This window comes from Castanea sativa, chromosome 5, assembly GCF_040712315.1.
Source record: "Castanea sativa cultivar Marrone di Chiusa Pesio chromosome 5, ASM4071231v1".
NCBI lineage: Eukaryota > Viridiplantae > Streptophyta > Magnoliopsida > Fagales > Fagaceae > Castanea > Castanea sativa.
The window spans coordinates 25,154,643-25,180,101 of NC_134017.1; the positions used below are offsets into that span (position 1 = coordinate 25,154,643).

General features: G+C 40.1%; 1 long non-coding RNA gene across 3 annotated transcripts; it reads left to right on the plus strand.

Moving 5' to 3' along the window:
- The first annotated feature begins 17,156 nt into the window (after window positions 1-17,156).
- LOC142634138 (uncharacterized) lies at window positions 17,157-20,281 on the plus strand. Of its 3 annotated transcripts, none has more exons than XR_012844054.1 (4): window positions 17,173-17,469; window positions 17,894-17,957; window positions 18,643-18,892; window positions 19,794-20,281. It is a non-coding gene; the product is annotated as an uncharacterized LOC142634138 (long non-coding RNA). The 3 variants fall into 3 exon arrangements; XR_012844055.1 differs by having other exon boundaries at window positions 18,650-18,892; XR_012844056.1 differs by lacking the exon at window positions 18,643-18,892 and having other exon boundaries at window positions 17,157-17,469.
- Window positions 20,282-25,459: the final 5,178 nt, after the last annotated feature.

Here is a 25,459-nt window from a genome sequence, read left to right on the forward strand (position 1 = left end):
ATTTGTTTTCCTTTGTCTTTTGCCCTAAGTGAAGGGTCAACCTGGTCAATTTTCTTGTTCAAACCTTTGTTAGTCTCCTCGTCCTGGGTTGTAGTCTAATCAGGGCCCGTGGACGCTTTAATGGGTGGAAGTGGGTCCTGGACAGCCGAGGTTTGGATAAAAGGCGCTGACTCAGAGGCAGTTGAAGGAGGCAAAGCTTCAATCACGCGAATGTCTGAGGGAATCCACATGTTTTCAGCTTTTCTCCACTCGAAAGTAGTAGGGACCCCAGCAACATTTAAGGCTTTTGTCCATACTTGTTGACAGTATTCCCTGCATACTTCAGCAAATTCTTCAACTAGGCGGGTTTCTGTTTCTTCAACCCCCTTGTTGAAGGAAGGAAGCGACGCAGCATCAACAGTTTCCTTGATGGTACGAGCTGTTTCTTTGGCTTGCGCCAATTCACCCTTCAAGCATTCAATCTCTTGTTGGGTAGTGGCAAGTTCCTCTCTTTTACTTCGAAGCTGCTTGCGTTGCTCTTCGGCTTACGCCTCGGCCATGTTAAGACCGGCCTCAGCGTTCTTCCTTAGTTGCTCCTCTTCCACCAGCTTTTCAGCAAGCTTCTTCTTTTCATGCTCAGCCTGTCTCAGGGCTTTTTCAGTTTCTACCCTAATCCTGATCTCAGCATTAGTTTTGCTCCGAGCATCTTGTACCCACATTTCAGCTACGAAAACATCCTGGATAGCTTAAGAAGCAAGGCGAACAAATGCATTTTGATGAAAGTAGTAGAAAAGTATGTATAAAACAATTTATATGTAAAGAAAAGTCAAAAAGCAAAGCAGGACTAGTTGAATGGTACATACCAGAGCCAAATCCCTTTTTAGGGAAAGGAAAAGTTGAGGCTGATTCATGTTCTCCAAGGCTTCCATATCCCTTGGCAGAAGGAGGGGCTTTTCCAGGGCTCCAGCTAAGTGGTGAGCATGCCCTTTTTGGAATTCCCTTATGGAAGAGTGTTCTGGGATAGGAGTTCCGTCCAACTCTAGCGGTGGTGACCAATGGGCTGGGGCACAGTGCACCTTGACCAAATCACGGCTATCTCTACTCTCTGCAGAGAATGCTCAAGTCTGGCCTTTTCCTGTTTTTTGTTGTTTTTGTTTCTTCTTCTAGGCCAGTTCCTCTTCTTCAACCTCAATTACTCTTTTCTTCTTGGGGTTAGGATCGGGGAGAAAAGGGTCTAGAGGGGGAGGTGGAGGAGGGAGATTGGTAGGAAGTTGGGACGCCGAGGTGTTTTTTGCGGTGGATTGTTGGCCCTTTTGGGTAAGCAGGCCCCTCAAACCTAACCCTTGTTTTCAAGACATTTCTTCTTCTTCCTCGTCACTCTTATCGATACGAGCAACTATCAGACCCTGGATACAAGAGCCCTCAACGGATTCCTCTTCTTCGTCCGAGATGTTGACAACGTGGTCTTTTGACGGTTTTTCTACTTCCTCAAGTCGAAATTGGTCTATTTCTTCTTCAAGGGATAGACGAGGAGACACGGGTCCTTCTCAAATGGTTTTTGCTTTAGGTCGTGCTGAAATAGGGATCGCTTTTATTGGGCGTACGTACAGGATGACAAAGGGGTCGTCTGGCAAATGGTGGGAAGCAAGAAAATCTAGTTTCGAGACGTCTATCCGTCTACGTCTTCGGTCACCCGCGATGATCGCGTTACCAATGTCTTGGACAATGTTCGACAGTGGTTCGTATCCCAAGATGAGATGAGCAGCCTTTACCTGTAGATCCTCACTTACGAATATCTTGAATCTCAGAACTCTGTTGAGGTCCGCAACGTTGATTAAACTCAAGTGGGGCGATACGTGTTACTTATCTGCAAAGAAAAACATCCGAGAAACCAAGTTTGGTTAGATCAATAATAAATGTTAAATGCAAAGAACGATGGAATGCAAATCTAAATCTAGGTGATGAAGTTAGGGGAACTAAACCTAAAACCAGTGAACCTAAGTCCTAAGGAACCACACCTGGTTTTTCCTCTTTGACTGGACAATGAGAGCCGTCAGACCATCTCCCGGAAGCGATTAAGTAGTCGTCCTTCATTCCTTTGTTAGATTTAGGAAGACATGATATGAGTCTAACAATGCTAGACCTGGATTTGAGATAGTAACCTACATTTTTTAGTTGATGACATTCATACATATGGATGACATCGTGCCATGTGAGGTTGAAGCTCATTTGCTCATTGAGGGCGTCTACACAACCTAGGATTCTAAACATGTTAGGTGTACATTGATCTGGGCATAATCTATGGTTACGGAGGTATTCACTGGTTACGTTTTTCATGGGAAGTGTCATTCCACCCTCTAAAAAGGCGATGATGGGAATTATCTTTCCTATCATCAGCTATGGCCTCTAGGGAGCAATATCTCAAACTCACATCCGGAGGGATGTGGTATTTGGCCCGGAAACCCTCCATACCAATGTCAGTATCTACTAGGCACTTAAATCTACCCATTTGGTTGGAAGAAAAATGGAGTTTTAGAAAGGGAAGGGGTGCAGTTAATGGCCGAGGACTATAGCCGAGGAGAAAAAGATTTTAGAAGAGTGAAAACTTATGAGAACTGAGTGGACGATTCTTCACGATCTTCTGGAGAAAAGTGAAAATGAGGAAGTTGTAAGATGTGATTGATTTCTGGAGTAATGGTTCGAGTTATGATTTCCTAGGTGTTTTGACATAAAGGAAGCAGCATTAATTGGGAGTTATCTCGCTTAAAGTTTTGAGAAGAACTCGAACTGTTCGATATGCATCCTACCGTTGAACATGGCAGACAGGGTGTTGCTTGGAGCATTTAATAGGGGCGTTATGAATTTCGACGCGTCAGGAGCAGTTTCAAACGAAGTGAGATGGCATTCTCACATGTGGTGGTTCTGTGAGCGTGCAAGAGTGATGGAGTTGAATCAAAACTTCATTTTTTTCCCTCGGATGGGAGGAAAAAATGAATTTTTGAGGGGCTATTGTGGGGGCAGAAGAGTTAGAGTGTGTTTGTGGGCCTTGGGCTTGATCCAAGAATATTAACTCGTCCGAGGAGGTCTCAGTGATAATGACTATACTGGATATAAAGGCCCACAAGCAAATTGTTACGAGAGAAATTGGTGGAAATGGTCCAAGGAAAGAGATCTCCTCGGCTCCATGAAATAAAGGTCGTGCCATACATCCTGGTGTACGTAAGGGATTTCTAAAAGGTCTGATGAGGGAATATATGTTCCACATAAGCATAGGAAAAAGGAGTGAAGAAAAAATATCTTAGAAAAAACTGCTACCACCGTATTAAAGACTCTACACCTATCTCTCTGGCCGCATTAATGGGAAAATGACCTCTAAGTAGTGGTGGACAGTGTTACAACTGTTGTTTGAGGGCTTCAAGAAGATAGTGGATAAGACAAGTATCTAGATTGGTGATCTAGTTCATATGTGGGGGATGGTAGAAAGAAGAAAGATGATATAAAAGGAAAAGAATGGCATTCAAGGGGTGTCGGGAAAAAGAAAGAGAAAAACACTGTACCCATTACTTTCAACTATAATTTATTATGGAAAGGAGAAAGAGCAATACAAGACGTCCTTGGCCAATGTCCAAGGAGAGTTTTTGTCATAAAACCATTTCATTATGCATGTATTGGCAATCTAGCCCACCATACTTGTTATCCAATATCCATAAAACCTAGGTTTCAAGACCACGCTCTACAAATTTCATTGCATAAGGCTATTTGGGCCTAACCCTACACACGGTTGGGTCAGGGTGCAAATTGTGTCCTTACAATAATAATAATAATAATAATAATAATAATAATAATAATAATAATAAATCAGTTGATAATAATATGAGAAAATAAATAATTATGTCTATTATTTCACTTAAAAACACGGTCAAAAAAGAAAATATATATACTAAATAAGTAAATATATTAACTCATGGTAAAAGTGTGTGTGTGTGTATTACTGTAACGGGCAAAAAGTAGGTCAGGTTTATGTCAGGCACAAACTTGCCACTTTTACTCACACAATTAATTTTTTTAAGAAATGGGATGCTTAATCAACCTTAAATACCCTTAACAAGATGAAAACATGAGAAAATAAATAATTATGTCTATCATTTCACTTAAAAACACAGTCAAAAAAGAATATATATATATATACACACACACACACACACACACACAAATATATTAACTCATGGTAAAAGTGTGTGTGTGTGTGTGTGTGGGTATTACTGTGGCGGGCAAAAAGTAGGTTAGGTTTATATCAGGCACAAGCTTACCACTTTTACTCACACAATTAATTTTTTTAGAGATGGGATGTTCAATCAACCTTAAATACCCTTAACAAGATGAAAAGATTTAAATGGTTGTGTTTTAATTGATTTTGAGTGTATGTTAATGATCACAGATAAGAAACAGCCTTGAAAGGCTTATATTGAGTTCCTTAGGTTTAGTTCGAGGTAGTGATTACAAATGGTTTTCAAGTCTTAAAAAATCCATCCCTTCCTCTAGGGGCTTCCTAGCTTTATATAATTAACCAAGATGTATCTAGGCCCTACATTTGGAAGGTCAGGGTTAGATTTCTCCGATACTTTGTCCCATCAAAGTTTTACTAGAAGGCTTCCACATTGGGGTATGAGCTGGGTTGACACTGGTCTTAGGTCATTTTCTCATTAATGTAGCCAGCTAAGTGAGTGCAGAGTATTGAATGCAAAAATGATGGATACTTTATCCATCATCTTTCCTTTCTTCAAAGCTTAACGACAAATCTTCCTCCTTGCCCTCAATTTGCGCCCAACAACCTTTAGCCTTGGTTCTCAGTTTCCCAAGGGCATCTTGGAATCCTCGAAGTCCTCGGGCATTGTAGTCTTTCTGCACTTGCATAATGTCAGTTGTATTTTTCCGAGAACATTTTGTTGGTGCTTTTTGAGGTTCGTATTCCTGACATTGTCCTTAATCTATCTGTCTATATTCTTGGATCCTCGCCCCCACCCCCCCACAATTACATTACTTAATTGATGTCCAGATTAATTATTTGGTTTTAATATCCTATGATGGGACTAACGAAGATAAGCATAGACAAAGCTGCCTTCACGGACGAACATGACCAGTATCCGCGTCATCAAAAGGAGTTAATGCCATTCAATGTTGCCAATAAAGCCCCAACCATTACGAGACCAGCTAGACAAACCGATGGGAACGCATTAAAGTCCATAACTCCACCAGAGACGTTATCAGGGGAGTCATTAACATTCCAACGGCTATAATCCCCAAGGGTATATAAAACCGTCGTAACACCAATGCAAGGTACAGAGACAATATCACAACCTGAACTAATTTTATTCTTAATATTTAGACTATTGCCTTCTTTCGTACTGACTTTGCCATCGGAGGCGTTGTGGCAGGCACCACACCGGTGACCACTTGAATAAGTTCTTGCTCCCTCAAGGTTGTCAGAGTACTGCTAGGAACCATCCAGACGAATCCCAGAGGAACCGATGAGATACCGCTTCATCAGTTTGGTGCTGTTTGTGGGAATGACTTTCTCATACAACCAGAACGTGGTCCCTACCAGCTCCAGATGGAATCCAACCAGGACTTAGCGGCCTTGGCACAGCAAGTCCGAAATCTCGCAGCCACCGTCGAAGAACTTACCAGACAGAATCAAGAGATGAGACAGAGATTACAGCAAGAAGAGAACCGGTCAAGAGCTGTCCAAGAGGACGAAGGGGATAGCCATGGAAGAAATGACTGACGGAGAACGGTAACCCCAGAGGAACAGCATTCCGACATCCTCCAAAAGATGAGAAAGGAGATGGATGAATTAAGAAATGCCATCAAAGAAAAGACCAATTGAAGCCTGGATAAAATGGTCAAAGCGACGGACTCCCCTTTTTCCATGGCAGTCCTAGAATGACCGGTACCGGCGAAATTTTGGTTGCCTCAGCTCGAGCCTTTTGACGGGCTCAAGGATCGCCAAGATCACCTTAACACCTTCAAGTCGACCTTAGGCCTTCAACAACCCCCTGATGAGATCATGTGTCGTTCTTTCCCCACTACGCTGAAGGGAGCTGGACGAGAGTGGTTCACGAGATTGCCCACTTCGTCCATCGACAACTTTGAGCAGTTAAGTAATGCTTTCCTGCGCCATTTTGTCGGGGTGCAACGCCCCAAGAGACCAGCGGATCACCTACTCACTATTAAGCAAGGAGAGAGGGAGACCTTGTGGTCGTACGTAAAACGCTTCACTCGAGAGACCCTAGAGGTGGACGACGCGGACGATAAGGTCCAGCTGACGACATTTAAAGCAGGGCTTAAGTCCAGAGAATTCGTTGTCTCGTTAGCAAAGAATCCGCCCCGGACAATGGCGGAGATGCTATTGAAGGCCCAAAAGTACATGAATGCTGAGGACGCACTGGCGGCCATCGTAGACAAGGGGAAGCCGAAGATGGAAGGAAGGAAGGAAGACGAACGCAGGGGACAAAAGAGGGAGCGTCCAAGCCGCCGGGGAGGTGACATTGACAGACGAAAAGACGAGAAAGCTCCACGACCGGTAAAATTTACACCTCTAATTATGCCTGTTGACAAGATTTTGACGCAGATCCAGGATCAACACCACCTAAAGTGGCCGAGGCCTTTACACTCATCACCAAGTGTGCGGGACAAAAGCAAATACTGCCGATTCCACAAGGATCATGGCCATTACACAGAAGATTGCCGAGATCTGAAAGGACAGATAGAAGAATTGATACAGAAAGGAAAACTTCAGAAGTACGTAAAAAAGGGGGACTCCAGCAGGTCCAGGGAGGGCAACACGAGCCAACGAGAGCCCTCGTCCAAGAACGAGATTCACCAATCTCAACCACAAGATGTGATCGGGGAGATAAGCACAATAGCGGGAGGACCTTTCATGGGGGGATCATACAAGTCCCTTAAGAAAGCATGCCAGAGACAAGTAAACAGTGTCCATATGGAACCCCTATTGAAGCAAAGACGGGCGAACCAGAATATATTCTTCAACGAAGAGGACGCAAGGGGAGTAAGGCAGCCCCATAATGACCCTTTAGTGATAGCACTCACAATTGAAGGGTTCAACACTAAGAGGATCCTCGTCGACAACGGTAGCTCCGCAGACATCATGTATCTATCGGCCTTCCAACAGTTGAAGCTAGGTCCTGGTAGATTACGCCCGTTCGAGTCCCCCCTCGTCAGCTTTAGCGGTGACAAAGTATATCCCAAGGGCATTGTGACGCTAAAAGTCACCATAGGCGCCTACCCGAAGCAGCAGACCCGTCATCTGGACTTCTTAGTGGTAGATTGCCCCTCTTCATACAATATGATCATTGGGAGACCCACGCTTAACCGGTGGAAAGCAGCAACGTCCACCTACTGCCTAAAGATAAAATTCCCAACCGAAAACGGAGTCGGCGAGGTAAAAGGAGACCAAGTTTTGGCCAGAGAATGCTACCAGGCCGTGTTGGCTGCAGGAGAAAACCACACATGGACGATCGAAGGAGAAAAAGAAGACAACATGGAAGCCCTGGAAACGGTGGGACTCGTCGAGGGGGAAAACTCAAAGGTGACGAGGATAGGTACGACCATGAGCCCCGAAATGAGGAATGAACTCGTCCGTTTCCTTAAAAGGAATTTGGACGTATTTGCGTGGAGTCACGAAGATATGCCGGGTATACCACGCTAGGTAATCCAGTACGAGTTGAAGACAGACACCGAGAAAAAACCCGTCCAACAGAAACGACGGGTCTTTGCCCCCGAGCGAAACCAAGCAATCACGGAAGAAGTTAACAGGTTGTTGCAGGCAGACTTCATCTGAGAAGTTTACTATCCCGAATGGCTGGCCAACGTCGTGCTGGTGAAGAAAGCAAATGGAAAGTGGAGAATGTGCGTGGACTTCACGGACCTGAACAAGGCTTGCCCGAAGGACAGTTTTCCCCTGCCGAGGATTGATCAGTTGGTAGACTCTACAGCTGGACATAAGTTACTAACATTCATGGATGCATTTTCAGGTTACAACCAGATAAAGATGGCTAAGGAAGATCAGGAAAAAACTGCTTTCATCACAAGCCAAGGACTCTACTGCTATAAGGTAATGCCCTTCGGACTGAAGAACGCAGGAGCAACGTACCAAAGACTGGTAAACAAGATGTTCAGCAAGCAAATTGGAAGAAATATGGAGGTGTATGTGGATGATATGCTCGTCAAGAGCAAAGAAGAGTTAACTCACCTGGACAACCTTGGAGAGACATTTAATACCCTCCGAAAATACCAGATGAAGCTCAATCCTAGTAAGTGTGTGTTTGGGGTAGCTTCAGAAAAATTCTTAGGATTCATGGTATCCCAAAGGGGAATAGAAGCAAATCCGAAGAAGGTGCGAGCAATATCTCCCAAAACCATCAAGGAAGTCCAAAAGCTCACGGGAAGGATAGCTGCACTCAATAGGTTCGTCTCTAAAGCGACGGACAAATGTCTCCCATTTTTCAAAACGTTGAAGCAAGCTTTCGCCTGGACTGACGAATGTGAGGCAGCTTTTCAAGAACTCAAGCATTACCTCGGTAGCCCGCCCATCTTAAGTCCCTCAAAAGCAGGGGAAAGCCTTTATTTATACCTGGCAGCATCAGCTACGGCCGTCAGTGCGGCCTAAATTCGAGAGGAAGATAAGAAGCAGCTCCCAGTTTACTATGTCAGTCAAGCCTTCCAAGGAGCAGAGGCCAGGTATCCCAGGATTGAGAAGATTGTTTTCGCCCTAATAGTGGCTTCACGAAAGCTACGACCATACTTCGAAGCACACCTCCTTGTAATGACGGATCAACCCATCAGGAAATCCATGAACAAGCCTGAAGCAGCTGGGAGAATGGTCCAATGGGCAATCGAACTCAGCCAGTTCGACATCGAATACCATCCCAGAACGGCCATCAAGGCGCAAGCTCTAGCAGACTTCATAGCGGAGTTCACCCTTCCAGACGATGATGACGGCATGGACGAGGTAGAACAGTGGACGATTCAGACTGACGAATCGTCAGCCCAAAAGAGGGGAGGAGTAGGGGTCATTATAAACACCCCCAATGGAGAAAAACTCCAATATGGAGTCCAATTAAAGTTCCCGGCAACCAACAACGAGGCTGAGTACGAAGGCATACTGACGGGACTAAGACTTGGCAATGCCCTCGGGATTAAGAACCTGCTTATTCAGAGTGACTTGAAACTGGCAATAGGGCAGATCAGGGAAGAGTATGAGGCGAAGGAAGAGAGGATGGAGAAGTACCTCAAGCTGATTAAACATTTAGCTCGTGGGTTCGACAAGGTGAATTTCGTCCGGATCCCGAGAAACCAGAATGCAGCAATGGACGAGGTCGCCAAAATGGCCTCGTCCGAAGAAGAACCAACGAACAATGAGATTCACATGGAGATTCAGAAATACCCTAGCATCGAGGAAGTCCCGGTATTCCCCATCCAGAACATAGGTGGTTGGATGGCACCGATCGTCTCATACCTTCAAGACGGGCATCTCCCTCATGACTCAATGGAGGCCAGGAAGATTAAAGCAAGGGTGGCCAGATTTACAATTTTGAATGATACCTTATACAAAAGAGGGTTTTCCCTGCCTTATTTGAAGTGTATCGACGAAGAAGAAGCTAAGTACGTCCTCCACGAAATCCACGAAGGGATTTACGGAGACCACGCCGGGCCCAGATCCTTGGTAAGCAAAGTTATTAGAGCAGGATATTTCTGGCCAACTATGCAGGCAAACGCTACGGAGCTCGTCAAGAGGTGCGATAAGTGCCAGAGATTCGGGAACGTCCAGAGGCTACCAGCAGAAAAGATGACAACGATTACCTCCCCATGGCCATTCGCACAATGGGGGATCGATATCATCGGCCCATTACCCCTTGGAAAAGGACAGGTACGGTTCTTGCTCGTTGCTATCGACTACTTCACTAAATGGGTCGAAGCAGAAGCAATATCAACGATCACAGAGGCAAGAACCCGTAGCTTCGTGTGGAGAAATATAATTTGCAGGTTCGGGATTCCGCGAACGATCATTTCAGATAATGGCCGATAGTTCGACAATCAGGGATTTAGAGACTTTAGCTCAGGGCTAGGTATCAGGAATAAGTTCTCGTCACCTGGGCACCCGCAGTCAAACGGGCAAACGGAAGTAACTAATCGAACACTGCTCAGAATCATCAAAGCACGACTAGACGAGGCTAAGGGCGCATGGCCAGAAGAATTGCCCAATGTCTTGTGGGCCTACAGAACAACAGCAAGAACCCCCACGGGAGAGACGCCTTTCAGGCTCACTTATGGCACTGAAACAGTAATCCCAGTCGAGGTGGGTATGGCCAGCACCAGGCGAGAAGTGTTCTACGAGGAGAACAACGACGACCAGCTTCGAATCAATCTGGATTGCTTAGACGAGGTAAGGGACAAGGCCTCGAACATGACGATGAAGTACTAGCAGAAGATGACTGAATACTACAACAAAAGGGTCAGGCTCAGAAAACTAGACATTGGCGACCTCGTCTTACGCAAGGTGACCACTGCAACTAGAAACTCCGCCCACGGGAAGCTCGGTCCCACATGGGAAGGACCTTACAAAGTCGTGCACTACTCCCGGCAAGGTAGCTAGCATTTGGAGACGCTAGACGGACAAAAACTCCCGCGACCTTGGAACATAGAACACTTGAAGAAGTACCACCCACAGATGTAAATCAAGAATGTACCAATTCCTCAAAATTAATGAAATGATGGTTCAAATAATGTATTCATACAGGTACCAAGTCCCGGAGACCAAAAAACAAAAAAAGAATGCCTAAGTAATAAGATTCCGCATCGACGGATGTACATTACTGACGAAGGCAAAAACAAAAAAAAATTCCTAAGTAATAAGATTCCGCATGGACGGATGTACATTACTGACAAAAGGCAAAAACAAAAAAATTGCCTAAGTAATAAGATTCCGCATCGACGGATGTACATTACTGATGAAGGCAAAAACAAAAAAATTGCCTAAGTAATAAGATTCCGCATCGACGGATGTACATTACTGACGAAGGCAAAAACAAAAAAATTGCCTAAGTAATAAGATTCTGCGTCGACAGATGTACATTACTGACGAAGGCAAAAACAAAAAAAAAAGCCTAAGTAATAAGATTCCGCATCGACGGATGTACATTACTAACAAAAGGCAAAAACAAAAAAATTGCCTAAGTAATAAGATTCCGCATCGACGGATGTACATTACTGATGAAGGCAAAAACAAAAAAAAATTGCCTAAGTAATAAAATTCCGCATCGACGGATGTACATTACTGACAAAGGCCAAAACAAAAAAAATGCCTAAGTAACAAGATTTCGCATGGACGGATGTACATTACTGACGAAGGCGAAAACAAAGAAGAACGCTTAAGTACAGAGGAAGGCTTAAGCAATAACGTTCCCACTAGATGAACGTACATTGATGACGAATATCAAAGAATTGACATACAGAAGAACATGTCTAAGTAGATACGATATTATAAAAGCCTAAAAACCAAAGGCCATTGTTCATAAAAAAAAAAAAACCCATAAACACTGGGTTAAAAATACACATGAAAATTTTTAGTTGTCCTGGAAATTGAGCCTTAAAAACATGACAGGCACCTCAAAAAGAAAAAAAAAAAACAGAAAGAAACTTCTTGATAACAGGTTCAAACATCCGGATCTACATCGTCTTCAGCTGGGGCATCGGTGACGCGAGCATCAGGAACGTCCCTAGGAGCTTCAGCTGCGGCGGCTTGGGCGGCCTCGTCAGCAGAGATCTCCTTGTCGACCTCCTCCATATCCAGCGCCTCCAAATCTACCCCGGAAGGATGCTTGATGCAATACCTCCTCAAGAGCTCGAACCCCTTGAAATACCAGCTGAAGAGCACGGAGTTGTACTCCTCGGTCTGCTGGAAGCCCTCGATGGCCCTAGAGGCGACGACCTCAATTTTTTCCTTCGCGGCTGCGAGCTACTCATCCTTTTCTAGAACTAGCTGCTGCTCAACCTTAAGGTCGTCACCCAGCTTTTTGACCTCGTCCTTGTATTGGTGAACATCCTCCATCACGGCTATCAGGTCCCTCTTCAGCTTCGAGTTCTCCATCTCCAGGACTTTGATCCGAGAAAGCGAGGACTCGACCTTGGCTTCCTGAGCTAGATACTCCGCTGAAAAATGAACAGTTTCCCCCAACACCTAAAAAAAAAAAAAAAAAAAAAGAGACACGCGAAGGAATAAATAAGAAGGGGGGCATATAGGTAGATGTGTCATGTAAAACAAACAGGTTACCTGGACGAGCTTATGGATGTGACGACCCATCAACTCACTTGGGGTCGAACCTGAGAGCACCTTTAGGTCCTCAGCATTCACGACCTCATGAGCCCGAGCTGTCGCCAACTTCTCGTCGTCCCAAATAGTGGACGAGCAGGCGGCCTCCTTTCCTCTGTCCGATGTACGAGGCCTTTTGGAAGCAGGTGTCGGGATTTCTTCTACCGAGGTGGCCGGAGAAGCTGTCCTCGTCGTCTCGGCACTCGAAACCACGGGTGTGGTAGAGGCCGTCGGAGTAACGGAAGAGACTTTCCCTTTCACACGAACCACCTTCTTCCCGAGGTTGGATAAGGGTTCGTTTTTCTTAGACCTCATTTTCTCATACATACCCTTGTTGAATTTCGTCGTCATCTCTGCGAAAGGGAAAAATTTTATAAGAGAAAGAGCAAGTCAAACAAGTACAGCAAAAAGGGTCGAGTTCGGCGAACTCAGGAGCTTACTCTTCTTTCCCTCGATATCAAGGCTCCGCAAGACGTAGGGAGACGGATCGGGGCCGAGGTTGTAGAAAGCAAGTGTCCTCGAGTCTACCAAGTCGTCCCAGTTTTTGATGGTCTGGGAATACGTGATGGCCGCCTCGACGCGCTCCTTGTACCTACTTTTCAACTTTGGTCTTCGTTTAACTGCACAAGAACGAAGAAAGTTAGTAACGATGACCTCAAAAAAAAAATAGAGAAAAAAAAAACGAGAAAGGAGACTGACGCACCTAAGGTCGGGGTTCCCTACCGATGAAGCAACCTGGGGATCTCACCCCAGTCCTGGCTAGAGGGAGTCTCAAAATCGTCCCCAGACACAAACACAAATCTGGACTTCCAGTACCTGAAGGACGAAGGTAAGCCCTTGACGATCCTGGCTCTTCTCTCCCAAGGTACTAGCTCGTAATACCCGTACTCTTTGGATTCTTTTAGACGGTATAAATAGACGAGCTCGTTTACCTTAATCATATCCCCGTTAGCGGCCAACCATATTTCCATACAATTGACCACTATTCTCCACGAGTTGGGCATAAGCTGCCCAGGGGCGATCCCCAGATATGCCAGGAGCTCCATCACAAACGGGTGGACAGGAAGCCTAAGTCCACAAGTAAAAGCGGCCTCATAGAAGCATACTTCACCGGGGAAAAACTAGCAAGCCCTATCGTCGTCAGTGGGGCGACGAACACGAACCCACTCTGGAAACTGAAACCTATCCCTAAACCGACTGACGGCGTCAGAATCTAACCCGCACGGCTCCACGAGGGCATGAAAAGCCCTAACCTCTCTAAAAGTCGAGACGGCTGTATCTCCCTCCATAGGGTCGTCGCTAGACGACAACCCAGTATCGAGGTCACTAGACCTAACCTCAGACATCAACTGCAGCTCCTTCACCAAGCCTTCGAACCAATCGATCGACTCTCGGAGCAACGGAAACAAGTCACCTAAAACAACACCTAAGCTGCTACCCTCAAAAACAAAACCCCTCAAATTGGGAAAAGCACCTAAAGACCCCCCTAAGCGAGCAAAGAGAAAAGAAATTGAAGGACAAGCTTCCCTAACCTCTAAATTACTGACCATGAACTCCCAGTCTAAAAAGAAAAATACTAAAATTCCCACAAAAAAGAGGGGGAGAAACAAACAAAAACACAGAAAAAAAAAAAAAAAAAAAACCAAAAATCAGATACTTGCGAAGAAGGAAAAAAGAAGAAGAAGGAGACGAAAAAGCTTACCTCAAAGAAGAGAAGCGAGAAGCCCAACAGCCAAGCAAACAACCAAACTCGGAAAAAAGCAAAGAAATATACGAAGAGGTTGCTCAGAGGAGAAGAACTGAAGTTTGAAAGAAAATGAAGGGTAAAGTACAAAGAAAAGAGTTTAAAAACCAAATAGAGGTGTAAACCGAAAATCGGCGAGAAACCCAAGGATCAGTCCCTCTCCAACCACATCACGCCACGTGGCCACGACCCACGTAACGCCGCCATAACGCATTCAATACGGCACGAAATCCCAAAGGGCAAAAAAAAAAAAAAAACTGTTCGGCTTCCACGATCGTCACCGACGACCATGAAGCCCGGGGGGCATCTGATGGGACTGACGAAGATAAGCATAGACGAAGCTGCCTTCACGGACGAACATGACCAGTATCCGCGTCATCAAAAGGAGTTAATGCCATTCAATGCTGCCAATAAAACCCCAACCGTTACGAGACCAGCTGGACGAACCGATGGGAACACATTAAAGTCCATACCTCCACCAGAGACGTTATCAGGGGAGCCATTAACACTCCAACGGCTATAATCCCAAGGGTATATAAAACCGTCGTAACACCAATGCAAGGTACAGAGACAACATCACAACCTGAACTAATTTTATTCTTAATATTTCGACTATTGCCTTCTTTCGTACTGACTTTGCCATCGGAGGCGTTGTGGCAAGCACCACACCGGTGACCACTCGAATAAGTTCTTGCTCCCTCAAGGTTGTCAGAGTACTGCTAGGAACCATCCGTACGAATCCCAGAGGAACCGACGAGATACTGCTTCATCATCCTAAAAAATCATATTTAAATAAAATAACAATGCTACTAAATTTGAATATAGTAAAAGAAATAATCTAACCTTTATAAACATTATTTTAGTCTCAATTTATTCATTCAAATTATAATATAACCTTACATACTACTATTTAATTAATTTTTCATTTTCTCTACTAAATTTTGTAAATGTTTTGTAGACCTTGAATAAAACACATGTATAATATGTATTGCATTTATTTTGTCTTTGTATATTACAGACTATGCCATGCATATAAACCAAAACCAATATACTTTATCTGCAATCTTGGGTAATTTTGATTTAGAGTATTTTTCCCCTTTTTGTGTTTGAAAGCTCACTTAGTGTATAAATACAAGTGATTGTTTAGACCCCCAAATTCAAATTTTCTAATACAAGCTTATATTTAAGCAATATATGTGCAGAATATGAAATATAAGCAATACCCAAATAAGCAAACTACTCTAAGCCATATTTTAATCACAGCTCAGTAGTAATTAAAAGCAAAGAGTAAGGGATAGAGAGATGCAAACACAAGATAACACCAGCACATGTTATCGAAGAGGAAACCAAAGAACTTAGCGAAAAACCTCTCCGCCGCCCTCTAAACGGTAAATGATCTACTAGAAAATCAGTTGAAATACATGAATAGCAATAGACACTCCAAGCCTAATATATCTGATGCACCTAAGCCTTCCAAACTTCTTGCTCCAACAAGGTTACGCTGAACTGTGTCTTCTCTAGCTTACTAGATCCCAAAATTAGGCCATTGCATCAACCAATATGAATTGGTTCTCTCTTGATCTGCCTCTTAAACACCAAGAACCTTCTCACTATTTTGAGTTTGGTGAGGTAAGGATTTGGTTTATAATTCTCTTATGGGTATGACAATGGAGAGGATGAAAGTAAAGGAATTTGGAGAATCAAATGTATAAGATTGTGGATGAATCATTCTTGTTTTTCTCTAGGGTTTTTCTCTCAAAATTTCATCTAGAAGCTCTCTACATTTTGTGGGTATAAGAGTATTTATAGTAGGGTATGAGATAGAATGTGAAAAGTCACTTTTCAGCAAAACATGATGCACTAGCAAGTCATTCGTGACTGGGATGAGTCGCAAGTTCTAGTCACCAGTTACCAGACTAGGCCAGACTGTACTTTTTATCCTATAGTAATTCAGCTATCCTGACTCTTCACCTTCTTGCATGCTTCACACGTGTGCTTCATTTTGGTGAGTCACTAATCGCGAGTCACTTCTTGTTGTACACTTTTAATCAAATCTTCACACTCTCTCACATATAACCCTTACATTATTCCCACCTAAATACAAGATTTTTAAATGCTGAATTATAAGCAAATTTGGCACGGAATAAAACTAACACATAGCTGAATAAATTCAATTGTATAGTGTTTATATTAAGTATTAACTAGAGTTAGCCCCAAAAATAAAAACAAAGAAGAAGAAGTTTTTATCTAGAGAATTTACTTTGACATTTTCAGAGGAAAAGGAGCTTTAAAATTAAAAAATTTCATATAGGAAATGACAAGATGCATGTCAAATTATTGCTGGTATTATCCAAGAATTGTCAAATTTTCAATTGGCAATGACCAACATAAGCAGGAATGGCAACAGGGTAGCCCATGAACTTGCACAATATGCCAAGAGGTCTGGAGTTTCAAAGAGCTGGTTTGGTGCAACTCCAAAGTTTGTAGTTGACCTTCTTTGCACGGATGCTTACAGCTAGACTAGGCTGGGTTTCTGGTCTATTTTGGTGCCTCTGTCCTATTTTCTTTCTCTGGTTTCTCTAGTTTTTTGTGTTTTGATATGGTTGTATGTCTTTCTCTATGATTGTTTTTTATTATGAATGAATATTCAGTTTCAGAAAAAGATGCATGAAATAAGCAGTAGTATTATATGAGAATAGATCCCACGCTTATGAGGACTACTTCATGAAAGAAAAATTGCTAATATCATAATATATATATATATATATATATATATATATATATATATATATATATATCACATGCCCCTATATGACCCCTATTATATAGAATGACCCTATATACATGATGCAATATCAACTATTGGATTCATATCCCATGCCATACCTAAATTCTCAGCCATAGATTTAATCTAATGGCTTAAATCTTTGACACCTCACCAAATAACAAAAAGAATATTTTGCCCTTAAAAAGTTTCACAGCACGCCCACTGTTTCTGGGTTGAAGGAAAGGGTATAAAACGTAAACTCTTGTTTTTTTTCCCTCTCTCTCTCTCTCTCGCTTGTGCAGTTGCCGCTCTCTGCCTCTCCTTCAACCCATTCTTTACTTCTCCTTCAATCTATTGTCACAGCAGCCCCAACTCATACCCAAACGCTGAAACTTAGCATTTGAAACCAAACCCCCAAACACTCACACTTCCTCTTTCTCGTGTGTGAAGCTGTCCCAAGTCCCAATTCTCATGGAGCGAAGGTCTCTCTGAAGCAACGAAGCCACTGGCCGGATTGGTGGTTCTGACGGTACTTGGCCATTATATCGTTGGAAAATCCCCAAAATCCCTTTTGTCCTCCTCTTTCTGGTACCCCTTTCCCTCTTTCACTTCTTATATATTTGTGTGCGTGTTTGTTATGTATAAGATTTTTTTTTTTTTTGAGAATCGTTATGTATAACATAATTTAATGGTAGTGAAGAAGAATTTCAAATAGGCAATGAAGTTTTTGGAGTCTAATTAAGTGGAATCATTAATTTTTGAAGTGTCCCATATGATAAAAATTACTCTATTTTCATTTTCTTTGTCCTACTACCTAACAAAACAGAGTATTAGTAGTGGTTGGCCATTTGGGTTTTATGCTAAAAATTCAATTTTTGTTTCAAGAAAACTAAGCATAGAAAAATCTGGGCTTTTTTTGTAAATTTGATAACTTTTCGTAAAATGAAGCTTAATTGCTTTAAACTTGAAGGTTAATTTCTTTAATCTTAATTGCTTAATTGTTGTGATGTAGGAATGGAGGATGTTCTGGCGAGCTATGTGTTTGGGAAGAAGAAGACAACATAAGTTGCTCACTTGTAAGTACTTAAAGACTGGAATCCTTGAAATATTGATTTTATATAGTTGTAAATTTGGTTTGCTATTTTGATTCTTTACAAAGATTTTAAACCTTGCTAATTCGGATTAAGATGTAGCTGATTAGAAGGAAATAGAAAAAATCACTTCACCACCTCTTTTGGCTGAGTGCAAAACTGCTAAATTGATAAATATATTATTAGCATTATAGTGGAAACTACAGAAGTAAACAAAGTGAAATATATAAATGCACTCTAAATACAGCAGAGAATAAGTTCTTACAAAAATAGATTGCAATTTTGCATAAGAATCTCTTTTCTGTATGAAATTACAGCACCTGATGCAAGTTTAAGTTTTTGGGGTTGTGTTTACTTACATGTGCATGTGTGGATAAATTTTTTATGAATCTTTGTTTGATATAAGCATAAGTTGGAACATTAGGCAGGTTGGATCACTCTCTACAATTTTCTTATCTTTTTTATCGATCTAACAATTAACGGAAGCCACTTTTAAGGTCCCAGGATATCTTTTAATGACACTTCAATGGCATACTCAATGATGAGATGTTTGCCATACATATTCCATGCTTACTTTACTTCATATCTTGCAAGTTATCTGCTCACCCTTAAAATGAGAATGAATTGCACCAGATCATGCTGCCGTTTATTAATAATTGCTCCTTCATAGGTTCTAGGTGGTGAACTATGAAATGCCATTTTATACACTGGTGCAGATGATTGCAGAACTCTTTTGCGGTTAACCATAAACACACACGCACACCCTTTTTGATACTTAAGTTTATGAGCTGTTTGCTACTTGATACTAGCCTTTTTCTAATCGGAAATCCCTAAAATCCCCGCTGGTACAGTTACCACCAGTGCCAACCAAATTTATCTGTGATTCCTAGACCGCTTCCTACATCGGACTTCACAAGGAGGTGAGTTCTCTCTTTTGTATGCATCCAATCGAAATAAAAATTACTTTTGTAAAATAGACACTCCATTGGCTGAGAGGAGAGCAGGGTCAGGGGTAGGTTTGTCCCTTGGGGTTTGATTTGTTCTATACTTCTACTAGTGATCCATATTTCATCTATGGGGTTTGATGTGGCTGAGCAATATCAGTTATGGCGACTCCACAAACTTCTTGTACTTTGCAAAATGGGTCATTTTTTCCAGCTTTACATTTTTGGGGATTTCTATTGATTGTGTGATGTAATTTATAGCACTAATGATAATCCTTTTCTTAGTCAAAAGGGATACATTTTTTCTGTCATAGAAGCAAGTGCTGTTGAATTTAGCAAGATTGCAGTGGGTCCTCTTGATTGGGATTACTACAGTTGTCCTTGTCTTCTTTTGAGTCTTGATATCATATTTGCTCTGTTTTAGCAGAAAACAAATTATATAATAACAATAATATCATATTTGCTATTAAAAATTTTGGTTTTATACAAAATGTGACTGGCCGAAATCTCATAACTTGTGTTATGACATATTTTCAAAGTATCTTTCAGCTGCATTCTTTCAATCTGTGTTAGAGAGATTAGGTGATTAGGTTGGTTGTAGGATATTGTTGTTATCTTACTCAACCAATTATTATAACTGTTTGAATTGATTAAATTATTTGAATTGGTTGTTATTGTTATCGTTATCTATTGTGTATTTCACTTTTAATTTTGGTTCCTTAGCTGAGTTCTTAAGATGGAAGTTCCTAAGCTAACCCCTCAACAAACTTACATAATTAGTAATGATAATGATCTTATGGCTTTACCCATGCTTCCTGTTAATTGGAAATTTTGATATATGTTTATCAATGAAATCACTCTTTTGTTCTTTTGTCAGGTTGAATGTCATGATTATAGGTATGCTATTCTTCCTTTGATCACTGAGAGCGAGAAAAGACGAGTGCTAGAGGGATTAGTGAAGACCATGAAGCTGGCTTTGTTCATGATTTTTTTTTTTTGGAGAAATTGTTCAAGAAACTGTTCATGAAATTTTAGATATAAAGAACATGACTCATATCTATTTTAGTTGGGATCATAATCAACATAAAATCCCAACTATTCCAAACTTTCTACAACTACATGAACATGTCTTATCTGCAGTGTCATAAGATACTATGTACTCACCAAGCTTATGCAGAAACTCAACAGTGTATGTATGCACTAACAAGTCCTCTTGGCGATTTTTTATCCTTGCTGCTAATTCCAAGTCATACTGATCATGAAGCATTCGAAATATTGTAGGTGTGTACACTTGTATTGCTTGCTTCAACAAGGGAGAATTTTTCAAGTCCAATTGGGGAAATTTTTGCCTAGCATTAAATTTAACTTGTAACTCTTTTTCTCATTTTTGCTCAATTACCCGATCAAAATGTGCAAAAAATTCTGCTACATCCAAATCAGATTTCAAGTAATCTTTCAAATCTCCATTCAAACTTTCACTGAGTTGGGTACTTCACACTTTCAATGTAAATTCATTCTTCATGTAACACTTTGTTCATTTTCCTTTCAATTTGTAGATACTATCTAACCAACTACGATCATGAATAGCATAAGTGTCAATCATGTCCTCTCATGTTTTTTCAAACTCAATTTCATGATTAAACTCAAACATACAAGTTTTACAAACTTGAAGAAAAGAAGAACCATCTTTATCAAATTCCCCATATATTTTATCCGATTTTGCATTATGTGCTAAGTATATAATTTATGGTAAGTGTTAGGCATTACCTCATTCAATACCTTTGCCATTGTAGGATCTTTATCTGTAAAACTTGTTTTAGGTCTTTTACCTGCATGTGCAACTAGAAAGCTTTCAAAAAGCTACTTAAATGAATCCACCGTTTCATCATATAAAAGAACAACCCCAAAAACCATTAACCCTCTATGGTGATTGAAATCGATAAACACCCCTAACAGTCTTAACTCTTAATTAGTATCATATGTAGTGTCAAATGTCACCACTTAACCAAAATTAGAATAATCAATAATCATTCTAGCATCAGCCCAAAAAATGCTTGTAATCTGCTTAACATTGTCCAATTGTACTGCATATTGAAAGGATGGATTTGTAGTCAATTGTTCCTGAAAGTATTCTAATAAGCATGCAACTTGACCATATATCAAATTTTTTTGTCGTCTTGTTCTAAGATAATTATGCTGATCAAGCTCAGTGAATCCAAAATTAGCTCTACCACCAGCCTCTCTACTCATTAACTTATGTACTGCTTTTAGTTTGATTCCAGAAGAGGATGCTAACTCAATCATCCTGCATGAACTTTAGAGATTTTCCGTTGAGATCTCATCATATAAACAATTTTTGATAGATGAAAAGTGTGATTATGTTCTTCAATAAAATCAGTCACTTTATGCTTTCCAGTTTCTCGCACTAATGAAACATATAGCATTACAGGACAATTAGTCCTCGTATTATCTCGGTTACGAGTGCGAATCATATCTTCTTTTTCTAGACCTTGAATGCCCTGCTTTGCACGTACAAATTCTCTTGATGTTATCTTTCCATCATTCTTACTTTTATTTATGTAATGTTTTCTAACATCAAAGCCCATTTGCTTCCATATTTTAGCCAAAATTCTCATATATCTTCTAATGTATCAAATTCCATTCCAACTTTAGGACTCAAATCTTCATTGGCATCCATGACTCTAGGACTCAAATCTTCATTGGCATTCATGTTTTGAGAGAATTCTCTATCAGACGTTATTTACTATTTGATCCATAAACTCATCTTTTATGAATTATTTTAAACTACAAAAATTTGACTTTTAACAATTGATTGATGACATAACTATTAATCTTTGATCACCTTAAAATTTTGCAAGCATAAAGAATGTATGAAGATAATGTAATCCAACGGTGGATTTGTCCACACTATGCAATAAATTAAAGAATACTCCTGTAATTAACAAATAAATGTACAAAATATCAACTATTATAAATATAGAAGAATGAATTTTTTCATTAAAAATAAGAGCTGAAAATTTGTGTACTAATATTGTGCTTATCATATATAAGAATTACAACAAACCAATATATGATCATGAGAGATGATGACCCAATTGATAAAGAGCAGTTTCAAGCTAAATTTTTTTAAGAAACTGTTAAAGTATATCATACCTATACAAAGACAAACTGTCAATTATCAGAATTTTATCTCTAAAAAAACATTATCAAAATTTTCTATCCCTATGACAATAAATTTTTATCAATAAATTCTAACTACAAACTTGAAAGGCAAAGATTCATCCGCCCCACTTTAAAGCTCAAATAAGGTAAAGATTTTTTTTTTTTTTTGGGTGCTGAATAAGGGTAAAGATGTAGTCATATAGATTATCATTCTTCATGAGAAGAGCAATAATGGGCCTGGTAATAGTTATCCAATGTCCCAACCAAACATTTCAATTTAAAACTTCAAATGCTCCCTGCCATCATCACAGCCATTATTTAATATACGCTACGAAATGTTATGAATTAACCCTCTTGAAATTGAAAGGGAGAAGGAATTAACTTCAAATGCTTCCTATAAATTTTTTTTTAACAATAACAGTTTAAAGAAATTAACCTTCAAGTTTAAAGCAATTAAGCTTCATTTTACGAAAAGTTATCAAATTTACAACAAAAACCCAGATTTTTCTATGTTTAGTTTTCTTGAAGCAAAAATTGAATTTTTAGCATAAAACCCAATTGGCCAACCACTACTGATACTCTGTTTTGTTAGGTAGGACAAAGAAAATGAAAATAGAGTAATTTTTATCATATGGGACACTTCAAAAATTAACGATTCCACTTAATTAGACTCCAAAATCTTCATTGCCTATTTGTAATTCTTCTTCACTACCATTAAATTATCTTATACATAACAATTCTCAAAAAAAAAAAAAAAAAAAAAAAAAATCTTTAACCTAGCAAACACGCATACAAATATATAGGAAGTGAAAGAGGGAAAAGGGGCACCAGAAAGAGGAGGACAAAGGGGATTTTGGGGATTTTCTGACGACACAATGGCCAAGTACCGTCGGAACCACCAATCCGGCCAGTGGCTTCGTTGCTTCAGAGAGACCTTCACTCCATGAGAATTGGGACTTGGGACAGCTTCACACACGAGAAAGAGGGAGTGTGAGTGTTTGGGGGTTTAGTTTCAAATGCTAAGTTTCAGTATTTGGATATGAGCTGGCGCTGCTGTAACAATGGATTGAAGGAGAGGCAGAGACCAGAGAGCGGCAGCTGTGCAAGGGAGAGAGAGGAAAAAAAAAAAAAAGAGTTTATGTTTTATGAAAGGTTACTCTCTCCTTCAACCCAGAAACAATAGGCGGGCTGAAACTGAATCAGTGAGCGAGCTGTGAAACTTTTATAAGGGAAAAGTAGTCTTTTTGTTATTTGGTGGGGTGTCAAAGATTTAAGCTATGGCTGAGAATTTAGGTATTGCATGGGATATGAATCCATCAACTATCATTATTTTTCACTTTCAAACCGATTTCTGTAAAAATCAAAAGCTATCATTGTAACGTGCAATTTTAATATAATTCTCAACCACTGGACTACGGAACTATCATACAGATATTGGATTGTTAATTGCAAAAGTAGAATGATTGGTACACCTGTTTTAAGACTTACCAGGACCTTGGACATTCACTTTTTAACATTTTGGATTTTAGATGATATAATGGGAATCTTATTAAACGGGGCAAACGGGCAAGATTTTTTTAAATGAGTTATTCAGAAATGACACCATATGGAGTTCAACTTGTTCAGATGAGTTTTTTTGTCCTCGAGCAGAGGATATTGGGTTGAACATCGTGCATACACAAAAATTAATTAGTGTCTTGACTTAATAATAAGTAACAATTATTATGAACCGACATTACAAGTTAAATTCTATGCTATATAAAAAAATGAATAAAAAAGTAGAATGATTCCATCAGTTTGCAAAGTCAAAAAAGGAAATTATTCTATTTTTTTAGAAATTCATTTAAATATTCAAATTCTATGTATCGAAAAAAAAGGAATAAAGAAGTAGAATAATTCCGTCAATTTGCAAAGTCAAAAAAAGGAAATTATTCTATTTTTTTTAGAAATTCATTTAATTTTTTTTTCTTTACTCTTCCTCTATTTCTTTCTCTCTCTTCCTCTCCGTGTTAACAACCAACAAACTCATACCCACCACCAGCCACATCCACCACTAGCAAACCCAAAATCACCACCGCCACTGCCACCCACAACCCCCCACCAACAAAAACTAACAAACCCATACCCACCGCAATCCTGTGAACAGCCACCTCTATCTCTATCTCTTTCTCTCTCTTCCTCTCCTAGTGAACAACCAACAAATCCAATCCCAAATCTCCAATTCCTAACAAAATCAAACAAATAAATAGGAAAGAGAAAGATTTTTAGCCATAGATAAAACAAAAGAAATAAAAAAAAATAGAGAAGGAAAACATGAGCTTTGACCCTCTCAAAGGTCTTGGTGGTGGCGGTGGTGGCGGCGCCGCCACATGTCGCCAAGTGGCCCTTTCATGAGCTTCAGCCATGGGTATTGATCAAGTCTGGTTGTGAGAGAGAGAGGTGAGAATGAAAAAGAGAAGCTTGGTTGAGAGGGAGTAGGAGAAGATGACAAAGGGAGAAGTGGGAATGAAAAAGAGGAAGGCGTAAAGGTAGCAAAGAAGAATAAAAAAATAATTTTAAACTGTACCTTGCAGCTATGGTGAATTGGTATTGATACCATTTTACTATAGCTTAGGGCATTTTGCAGAAGAGTATGAGTAATATTCTTTGCAGTTTTTTGAAATATGTATATTGTTAAAAAATTAAAAATAAATATTTAAGGTATTCTACCAAATAGAGCCTTAGTTGCTAAAAATTATAATTTTACTACCATTCGATATATTTAGCATGTTTTGGGTATGTTGGTTGCTAAAATTAACAATTTGACTTTTTAGTACCATCAATGCTAATACTCTTAAATCTTGCTTATAAACAAAAAGATTTTCATCAATTAAAATCTTGCTTTCAAAACACCATACGTGAATTTCAAGTGAAATAACGTTCAAAAACTCAATTTCAAACATTTAAAAAAATAATGCTAAATTCACAAATACTTTTAATAAACTGTCAATTTGAATAATTATTATTAAAATAATATATCCTACAAATTTGCCCGGGTTTGTGTAGTCAATTCACAATTCACTAGCCATTTGGTTTATTTTAAATATCATCCAATTTTTATTTGCAGATAATTCGATATTTAAAGGGGAGAACACTAAGAAATAGTAATATATACGAGCTACAAAACTTTTTGTCTACAACCACCCATTATATTCTTATAAAGAAAGCAAGTCGTACAAGGAAACAAATTAAAAATGGGGCGCACATGTAGGTGAGATGATATACTTCGTAGTTCATGTGGGCACACATCTCAATGCTAAGATAGATACCCTCCAATAATTCACCCCCACAATAATTGCTCTGTAAGAAACTGACCACTCA